The 10,750-nt window shown below is 40.8% G+C and overlaps 1 protein-coding gene across 1 annotated transcript in view; it reads right to left on the bottom strand.

Moving 5' to 3' along the window:
- ARHGAP10 (Rho GTPase activating protein 10) overlaps positions 1-10,750 on the bottom strand; it is a 483,306-nt gene that overhangs the window by 369,609 nt on the left and 102,947 nt on the right. The gene's annotated exons all lie outside the window — the stretch shown is intronic.

Here is a 10,750-nt window from a genome sequence, read left to right as displayed (position 1 = left end):
GATTTACAGCCTCAGAAACCCTGCTCAGGGTCGCTATGAGTTGGAACCAACTTCATGGCACATAACAAGAACAACAACATGGGGACTTTACTACTTATATTAATCATCTTTAAATGATATTCATTTGTTTTCTTAACACTGTTACTAAAAAATTATAAAATTTTGGCATAGACTTAATCATGAGACTTTGAAATGAAAATGTACAAATCATGGTAAAAAGAAATCATCATTTAACTGACACAATTGTAGAAAAATTCAACATTCATTACTTGTATGTTTTTCTTGTTCGTTGAGAAAATCTATTGGGTGATGAAAGAAAACCTCTGTTTGGTTTACCACAAGGTGAGCGGTTTGAATCTACCAGGTGCTCCACTGGAGAAGGATGAGACTTTCTGTTCCCATGAAGATTTACAGCTTCAGAAATCCTATACAGGGTCACTATGAGTTGGAACCGATTCAACGGCACACAACCATCATCAACCATCAAGATGAGGAGATCTAGTGGCACTGTGGTTAAGTATTTGGCTGCTGACCAAAAGGTCATCAGTTCAAGTCCACCAGCTTCCCTGCGCAAGACGGATGCAGCAGTCTGCTTATATAAAGATTTGTTTTTGTTGTTAAGGTGCCATCGAGTCATATCTGACCCATCGCGACCCTGTATAGGGTTTCCGAGGCGCAGCTGGTGAGCTTGAACCTCCAACCTTGCAGTTCAAAGCGGCTTTGCAGTCTGATGCATTAACTCACAGCGCCACACCAGAACCCATTAAGATTTACAGCTTCATAAATCTTCTGGTACCCTGTCCTATAGGATCTTCAGAAATCACAAGCTCTCAACAACACTAGTTTTGTTTGTTTTGAAGATAAATAAGAATTCTCTGAGTGGTGTAAACACTTAAGCACAGGGTTATGAACCTAAAGGTTGGCAGTTCAAGCCCACTCAGAGGCACTGTATTTCATTGGGTTTTCTATGGTAGTGATCACCACCACAGAAAACCCAATGAAATAGAGTTCTACTTTTAAACACATGGTGTCAGCATAAGTCAGAATCGATTCAGTGACAACTGGCTTGTTTTTGTTTTTAGAATTTGTGGAGGTTAGTCATTGGACTGCTAGTCACAAGGCTGGTAGTTCAAACCCACCAGCTGCTCTGCAGGAAAGCGATGAGATTAAAATAAATAAATAAAAAGTTTTAGTCTTAGAAACTCTATATGGGGTCATTGTGAGTTGGAACTCACTCTGTAGCAGTGGGTTTGGTATAAAGATGTGGCACTCACCTCCACTGAATCTATAAGGAGAAACAACCCAATGCATTTGCCAAGGGGATCATCATCCTTACTCTGACACACTCTCAGGGTTGCCTCTGCCTCTTATTGTACATCGTGGCTCAGAGTAGGTACACGAGATATGCTTCCCCTATTGTGACCTTCTTCTTTTCTCAGCTCTGACTACTTCACATTATTATTCCCTAAAAGCATTATGCTCTTACTTTGCTCACTCAGGTCAGAACTTGCCAAACTCAGAAAGTTCAGGCTATTATTACAAAAAACACAGACTGATGGTATCTCTCAGAGCTTGCTGAGATCTGGCTGCTTGCCAAGGTTTCAAACATAAAGGTCTGGCAGGCTTAAAGTCAGTCAGTCAGGTCCTCTCAACCTATCGTCAGCTAACCACTCCAGCCAGAAACTGAAAAGATTCAAATAGATAAATGCCTTAGTTGTCCTAGAGACCAGCAGCAAGCCAGTACCTAAAGATCAAGCTGACTTTGTTCTGCAAACAACCTGTAGAGGTCCTCATCATTCCTTACTGGAATGAACAAGAAATTGTGCAAAATACTACTTTTTAAAACAGGCTACCATTTATTCAAAACCCTTTTATGGGCCATGTTGCACTATAGTAGATGGATGCATACATTTTCTCTCCTTCAATACCCTTAACAGATATATAAAATAAAGATCATCAGCATATCTATTTTATAAACTGCAGTTCAGAGAGGCTAAATAATTTGCATAATTTTGCACAGCTACTGTACAGCAAAGGCTTGATTTTATTCTAGTGATTTTTTTCCTGAAAGTCCTTTTCTGCCCAGTGGACAAACCTAGCTCTAAATCTAAAACACTTCTTAAGAAGTGACTCAGTGAGTCCTATACGCTACACAACTCCTGTAACTACACAAGGAATACTGAGAGCCATGTTACATTTAAGATAAAGTTTCATGTTAAGCAAACCGAGAAATAGAAAAAAATAAATAAAATGCAAGTATAAAATGATGACCAGAGTACTCACACAGAAAACACAAAAGTGAAAAGGAAAGGGAACAATGTAATAAAACAGTTGTTTTTAAACACATGGTGTGATTGTCTAAATTATTTCCTCTTTTTTGTTTTATTAATTGTATTATAGCTCAGAAGTAGGAAATGATCACAAAACATTTTTTATTTATAAAGGAGTCTTGGTGTGGCACTGTGGGATAATGCACTGGACTGAAAAGTCAGTTTGAACTGCAAGGTCAGCGGTTCAAATTCTCTGGTTGCACCTCGGAAACCCTATACGGGGTCACTATGAGTCAGAACCAACTTAACAATAACTTTACTTTTTCTTTTTAGCCAAATCTTCATCCCCATCATTAAGTAAAATGAAATGTTACTGCTCTTCAACAATTTTTGTCTCATTTCTTATTGTTGGGTACAGTCAAATCAGTTCTGACTCACAGTGACCCTATCTACAGAAGAACCAAACACTGCCTGGTCTTGCACCATTCTCTCAATAGGTGCTATGTTTGAACCCATTGCTGCTGCCAATGTGTTAGCTATTTTGTTGAAGGTTGTTGTTGTTAAGCGCCTTCAAGTAAATTTCGACTCACAGCGACCCTGTATAATACGGTTTCCAAGAAGCAACTTGGTGGGTTTGAACTGCCATCAATTGCTTATATGCAAGTTTAGGCTGAAGTTGAAGAAAATTAAAACAAATGCAATGCACAAAAGCCAAAATACAATGCCATTTCTTAAACTTTCTAATAATGTTCGCCAGCTCTTTCAGTTCCCCTCATGGATTTTGGAACTTCATTTTCCCTCTATTTAATTCATGCTTATCCTGCTGTCCTCAAAATTCTTTTCTCCCTTTATGATAGAAAACTCATGAAAAGATCTTTAGGTGAAAATCAAAAGTATTAAAACTTTCAGAAGAGGATATAGAATAGTGATTTCTTACCCTCAGAAAATGGAAGAAAGGCACAAACCATCAAGTGAAATGGGATGGATTATGACCATGGACTTAAAATTTCCACCTCTCCTTGTATGAACATCTCTTTGAAGTGCACTGTGACTTTGAAGCCCCTCCTTTCAATAAGTAGGATATTAAAACTTAAAAATATCCTTTGACTTGGTTGTTTGGGATAAAATACACTAAGGAGGTCTGTGAAACAGCTCCAAAGGGGGCAAATATATATATAAGAAACATGACAGCTTACCGGATGTAGTACAGTCTGTTGGGAGTGGGGGGGAAGCACAGAAATGTTTTGTTTAAAGAATGTTTTTAAATTTTCTTTCTAATTTCATTCCACATAAAATTCCACCAGTTTTAAAATTTATTGGTTACAAAAGTAGTCACCATTCCTAATCTCAGGGAAGATGCAGAGGGGCACACTAAAGGAAAATCCCTTTTATTGAGTGCCTATTCACTCAGCTCCTAACTGCAAGGTTAGCGGTTCAAACTCACTACTGAAACAAGATCTGACCATCTGCTTCCATAAAGATTACTGCCTTGGAACCTTTATGGGGCAGTTCTATTCTGTTCTTTAGGGTCATTATGAATCTGAATGGACTCAGCAACACACAATAACAACAACACGCTGTGCTAAATGACTAACAAATATTACTCCCTTTACTCCTTACAATAACAGTTATAAAACGGTTATCCTATGTTACAATTGGACTAAATAGGTTTGGAGAGATGTGACTCATACCTACTTAGACTGCTGGTAGTAAGATCAGACCCCTGGTTTCTCGGCTTCCACTCAAGTCCTTTCCACTGCATCATTTTGACTTTCAAGAGATTTACAGGTTTCAACTGGTACAGAATTATCAGGTTATCTGTATGGCTCCAGTGCAGAACTGTAACTAAAGGGAGAGGCTCCTACTGTGTATCACTATCCCCTCCCACCTATGAATGCCTGAGTATCACAAACCAGTATCAAGCAGTATCAAGACTGCTTTCTTGAAACACCTTCAGTGTTGGCATAGATTGACCGATGACACCAAGCCCGAGTACACACTACAAACGCAATTTATTTCAATTATTTGAGCATAAGGTCATAGACTATCACATTTAGGCATTTGCCTTTTGTGTATAGAAAGCTTCTTTTTGGGTTACTCGACTTTTACTGTACATCTGTATACAGGATTCTAACTTGGGTAGTTTATAATCTTTGAACTTATAACCTGATCCTTGTCATCACTAGCTTCTTTAATTTCCCACCCCACCAACTAAAGCTGGAGACACTGGAGTAAATGTGACATGTTCTATAATCTTTGACTTAAAAAGAAAAATGAGGCCATGAATATACTCATTCACTGAATCTGAAATACAAGACGCTTCACGAAACACAGTGGATTCCAAAACCCTCTTTCAAATGTACCAACTGCACCTGTAAATTCACATTCCTTTACATGTAGAGACCCAAAGAACTCGATTATCAAATGCACAACGTTTGCTAAGGGGACTGCCCCCTATTCTGCACATCAAAACATGTACCAAAATTCTTCAGTGTTTTATTTATTTTAAGAAGAACAGGGTATAGGCTATACAAACTTAGTATCATTCAAACCACACTCGTGCCAAGGAAATCAGACCAATGTGAATCCAAATAACATGGGAGTGAAACAAAATCACTCTCAAAACTGCAGGCTGGCTTCATGTTTTTCGTGTTATGTTTTCCATATTTACAAAACCAGCAGTGGCACTATATGCAAGAGTGGCATTATGGTCTCTCTGTGCAAGTCAAAACGAAAGTAAATTTGTGTATTTAACAATGGTGCAAATATATCATGAGCCAAGAATGCATACCTGGGCTAGCCTAGGCCTGAAAGCCAAATCACTAGCTATTCTAGGAGCAGCTCATAGGCAACATGGTTCCTAGGCATATTGTGCTAAGGCAGTCCTGGGCCTACCCTGCTAAGTGGGGCCCATCTGTGATGTCTGTGTAGCAGATTCTTAATCACAACATAACCAACGTCTAAAGGTTAGAGAAGAAAACCTGATAGTGTAGTGGGTTACAAACTGGGCAGCCAACTACTAGGTCAGCAGTTCGAATCTATCAGTGGCTCCACAGGAGAAAGATATGACTTTTTTCTCCCATAAAGATTTACAGCCTTGGAAATTCTCTACAGGGCTGCTAATGAGTGACAACCAACCCTATGGCACAAAACAACCACCATCACCAAAGGTGACTTGAATTGATCAATTTATGGGGTAAAAGGAAAACAAGCTGAACTCACAAAGATGCATATGCCCTGCAATGTCTGCCTTCCCCTGGCTTCACAACGGGGAAGAAAACGAAACTCACAATCGGCCCAAGGCCTATTGCTATGAAGAGGAGGTCAGACACGCATGCATCCTACAACCTTCTTTACCAGAGGCTGACACCAACCATCCCTTCCATAGCACTCTCTACTTCACATCTGGGTTCAACAATCCATTACAATGGCCACACAGAACTTATAACAATCCTCAAGATTATGAAGTTTATTAGGGAAGTGAACAGGGTACCATTCAGGATGAAGACCAACCCATGAAGCAACACTTTTGCTATCAGAAATGACTCTTCTCTGCCATCCTGCAAACATGCCTCACTCTTGTCTTTGACTTCTCAGCCATGTGACCCGTTGGTCTCTGTCCTACTCAGGCAAATGTCACTAAGCTCTTTTAGCCATTCTGTAAATATCCAAAGGGCACATTCAGTAAGCCAGTGTCCTACCTTTAGGCATTCAGTTTTACTCAGTCCTTGGGCCTGAGTCTCTGCTGTCACCACTCTTCTAGGTAAGGATCTCACATTCCACTCAACCTCTTCCTTCATGATGGTCCTGGGATCATCTGTTCCTGCTCCTGAGACTGTTGTTAGTGTTAAGTGCTGTCGAGCTGGTACCGACACATAGTGACCCTGTATAGGGTTTCCAAGGGATGGCTAGTGAGCTTGAACTGCTGACACTGCGGTTCAAAGCGACCTTGCAGTCCAGTACGTTAAGCCACAGTGCGGTTTCTGAAATGGCTCCTTTTAAACTTAGCTGAATGACAAAACTAACCAATCCTAACCTTAGAGTCTACATTTTGGATAACCACAATTCATCTTGCTAACAAATACTCAAATGCAATCATAAAATACTATCAGCATCATTCCCCAGCCCCTTTCACCAGACTCATCTAGAAAAGAGGGAAAACTATTCGGTCGGGATTGTCCCTTGTTACCCTCATTCTGAGACTAAGCACAGCCATGAAGCTTGTAATCCAGCCACTTCGAGCTTTCATAGACCCCCATTTCTGACAGCTAGTTTTTAAATTGCCTATCCCTATCAACCCAGTAATCTCAAGATAAAAGCATGTTCCGGATCTGCAGAATCTTCCATTCTGGTTGGAATTTTGAGCAATTGCAACCATAAGCAAAAGTCCAGTTCATCATATTGCTGCAATTTACACTTGCTTACAGTATCAAACATCTAGTAAGGTTCTGGTCAACTAACTTAGCCATAGCCATCCAAGCTAGGTCAAATGGGTGTCAGATGCAAGTTTGGGAATTCACACACACCTCCCTGCACTTCAAATCAGCTGGCCCCCTCACTTTCAGCCCTACCCCCAGGGGCTAGGTCAGTGTCCATGGGCTTGTTGTTGTTGTTGTTAAGGTGCCATCAAGTTGGTACCGACTCACAGCGACCCTATGCACAACAGAGCAAAACACTGCCGGGTCCTGGGTCAACCTCACAATTGTTGCCATGCTTGAGCCCATTGATGCTGCCACTTTGCCAATCCATCTTGCTAAGGGACTTCCTCTTTTTCTCTGATCCTCCACCTTACCAAACATGATATCTTTCTCCAGCAACTGGTCCCTCCTGACAATATGTCCGAAGTATGAGAGACGAAGTTTGGCCATCCTGGCCTCCAACGAGCACTCTGGCTGCACTTCTTCTAACACAGATCTGTTGGTTCTTTTGGCAGCCCATGGCACTTTCAAAATTCTCCTCCAACATCATAACTCAAAAGCATCAATTCTTCTATGGTCTTCCTTAGTCACTGTCCAGCTTTCGCATGCATATGAGGTTATTGGAAATATGGCTTGGGTCAGACACACCTTCGTCTTCAAACTGACATCTTTGCTCTTCAACACTTTAAAAAGTTCATGTGCAGCAGATTTGCCTAATACAATAATACCATGTAGACATGATGAAAATTATTCAGTTGGGAATCTACCCTCCCCCCCACACTCTTAAACTAAACTCCCTCTTGAAAACTTGTAAGCCAGTCACTTTGTGCCTCTATTGCCCCCTCATTTTAGGTAGCCAGTGTATAAGTTGCCCGTCCCTATCAACCCTGTGTACAGAGGGAACAGAATTGACCCTTGATGTGAAGACCCCTTACCTCTCAGTTGGTACCTTGAGCTACTATATCCATAAGTATAGGTGAAGCTCATCAAATTCTAGCAACTTACTCTCGTTTCCTTAACAGTCAGCTTTTTTTTTTTTTTTCTGTCTCTGTAGGTCTTTCTTTCTGGAGTCCTGGTATGGCACTGTGGGTTAATGAGCCAGACTGCAAAGCCATTTGAACTGCAAGGTCAGTAGTTCAAGCTCACTAGCTGCTCCTTGGAAACCCTATACAGGGTCGCTATGGGTCAGATCCAACTCAATAGCACTTAACAACAACAACAGGTCTTTCTTTTAGTCATGAATCTTCTGTTCTCCCAGCAGTTCTGGGTTGGTCTGCATGTCTTTTGAAATGCAAATGTCCCAACTCTGAAGGTTCCAGGTGGGACCTAGGATTCCACCTAAGGTCCCATACTCTACAAAGGTTTAAAACAAGAAGCTTATTTTTCTCTGGAAAAATTCTAACTCCCTTTTTAGCAAATCCAACCAAGTATATGGGCTGAGGCAGGCTTACAAATCTTCTGTAATCATAATTCCCAATATTTATTTCCACCACATATGTATGTTTATTTTACAACAGAAGGCAGGGGAAAACAATACCCATAAGGCAATAAAATGCATAAATCTTTTCAAAACTCTCAAGTTCAATCTTTTCTTCACCTTTGGATAACCCCATTCACATACTTATGGCCTTGGGCCTCTGGCAGGGTAGATCCAGTAGGCCCTGGCCCCCTATCAGCCATGCTGTTTAACCAATATGACATTGTTGTTGTTGTTAAGTGTTGTGGAGTCGGTTCCGGCCCATAGCGACCCTGTGCAGGGTTTCCGAAGCTGTAAATCTTTATGGGAGCTAAAAGCCTCATCTTTCTCTCACAGAGCGGCTGGTAGTTTCAAACTGCTGACCTTCAGGTTCACAGCCTGATGCATAACCACTATGCTACCAAAGCTCCTTAATATGAAATTGGATTCAGGCAATTCCAGAAGCTGCCGCTCTCCCCTCAAATGAAGTATTTTATCTCATACATTCCTTTCAGTGATTGCTGTTGTTGAGTGCCATCAAGTCAATTCCGACCCATAGTGACTCTGTATAGGGTTTTCAAGGAGCTTGAACCACCGAACTTGCAATTCAAAAGACTTTGCAATATGACTTTGCAGCCCACAGAGCCACACCAAAATAACCATCCAAAAAACAAAAGTTCACTTCTCATGCCCCTTTGTTCTTTCTCTTACAAAACCTCAAGCTTTCATGAGTCTGGAACCACTGCAGTGGATCCCACTCCTGATGTCAACTACAAACACCAAGTGGAGGCCATGCCTGACTTCCTCTGACTCAACAAAGTGAAAAGAAAATCCAACTCAAAATCAACACAAGGCCAACACCTATGAAGTAGAGGTCAGAGATGCCTTCACCCAACAACCTTCTTTACTAGAGGAAGCAGAGTTATCAGTGCCTTTGATATTAGTCAGACTTGAGAACCAATTTAGAAAACTTGTCCTTGTGATTTTGTTTCTCTAGAACCTCACTCTCATTACCAAATGTCTTAGGTTGGGTTCTCTAGGGAAGCAAAACCAATGAAACTTATGTTACTGTTGTTAAGTGACGTAGAGTCGGTTCTGACCCATAGCAACCCTGTATAAGGTTTCTGAGCAGCAGCTGGTAAGCTTGAACCGCAGACTTTGAGGTTCAACCAACTTTGCAGTCCAGAGCATTAACGCACAGCACCACATATATAAAGAGAAGTTTATATCAAAGATTATAATTCTTTGATATAAATTATAGGCTCACAATTAAAGAGTTCCAAGTCCCCAGAGGAAAACAGAGTGAGCCTATTCTGCTTGTCCATTATATTGGGAGCAGGCCACACCCCCATGGAAACATTTTTGTCATTTGATGGGCTCCTCATAGCCAGTCATCATAGAGTTAACTATGCCTTTATTAAGTTTCACCATGGAGATAACCAAATCTCAACTGCCAAACCACTGGAAATCAAGTTGACACAAAGCCTTAACTATCACACAAGTTAATGAAGCACAAGTAAACATCTTTCTGGTATTCTCTGCTTTCCGCCAAGACCCACTGTATATCAGCAGTGATATCCCTTGTTCCACATCCTCTTCTGAATCCAGCTTGAATTTCTAGTAGCTCCGGTCCATGTACTATTCCAATTGTTTTTTAATTATCTTCATCAAAATCTTACTTGCATGTAGTAGTAATGATATTGTTCAATGATTTCTACATTCCACTGAGTCACCTTTCTTTGGAAGGGGCACAAATATAGATCTCTTCCAGTCAGCTGGTCAGGAAACTATCTTCCAAATTTCTTGATATATATGGGTGATCGCTTCCAGTGGTTCATCAGTTTGTTGGAACATTTCAATGTGTACTCCATTCAACTTGTGTTCCTGGATCCCTGTTTTTTACCAATGCCTTCAGCGCTCCTTGATTTCTTCCTTCAATACCATTGGTTCTTGACCATATAGTATCTCTTTAAATGACTGACTATATATCAATTCTTTTTGGTACAGTGATTCTGTGTATTCCTTCCATCTTCTTTTAATATTTCCAGTGACATTCAATATTTTGCCCATAGAATCCTCCGATTTTTTTCTTCAGTTCTTTCAGCCTGAGAAACACTGAGCATATTCCTCCCTTTTGGTTTTCTAATTCTAGGTCTTTGCACATTTCATTTTAATATTTGCCTTTTTCTTCTTTAGCTGCCCTTTGAAAATTGCTGTTTAATTATTATGCCCGTTTTACAAAATGAGGGAGAAAAGTGAGGTACACAGATGTTAAGCAGCTTGCCTGAGATTATACCATTAGTAAGGCATGGGACTGGGAGAAAGGGGCCCTAGTGGCACAATTGGTTAAGCACTGGGGTGCCCTCCCCAATGTCTACAGTTCAAACCTTCTCTTTTCTCCTGCTTCTCAGGAAAAAGATATGGCTGTCTGCTGCTGTGAAGATTTACTAGTTAGGGAGTAGTTCTACTCTATCCTTTAGGGTCATTGAGTCGGGATTGACTTGAAGGCAGTGAGTGGGAATGGGGAGATAACCAAAGCTGTTCAGACAGAGGTGGTAGATCCCAGCTCAATTGGTTTCTATCGCCACAGAATGACCTCTAAAGTG

Source organism: Chrysochloris asiatica, unplaced genomic scaffold, assembly GCF_000296735.1.
Source record: "Chrysochloris asiatica unplaced genomic scaffold, ChrAsi1.0 scaffold00155, whole genome shotgun sequence".
Lineage (NCBI taxonomy): Eukaryota > Metazoa > Chordata > Mammalia > Afrosoricida > Chrysochloridae > Chrysochloris > Chrysochloris asiatica.
This window is presented reverse-complemented; position numbering and strand designations above follow the sequence as displayed.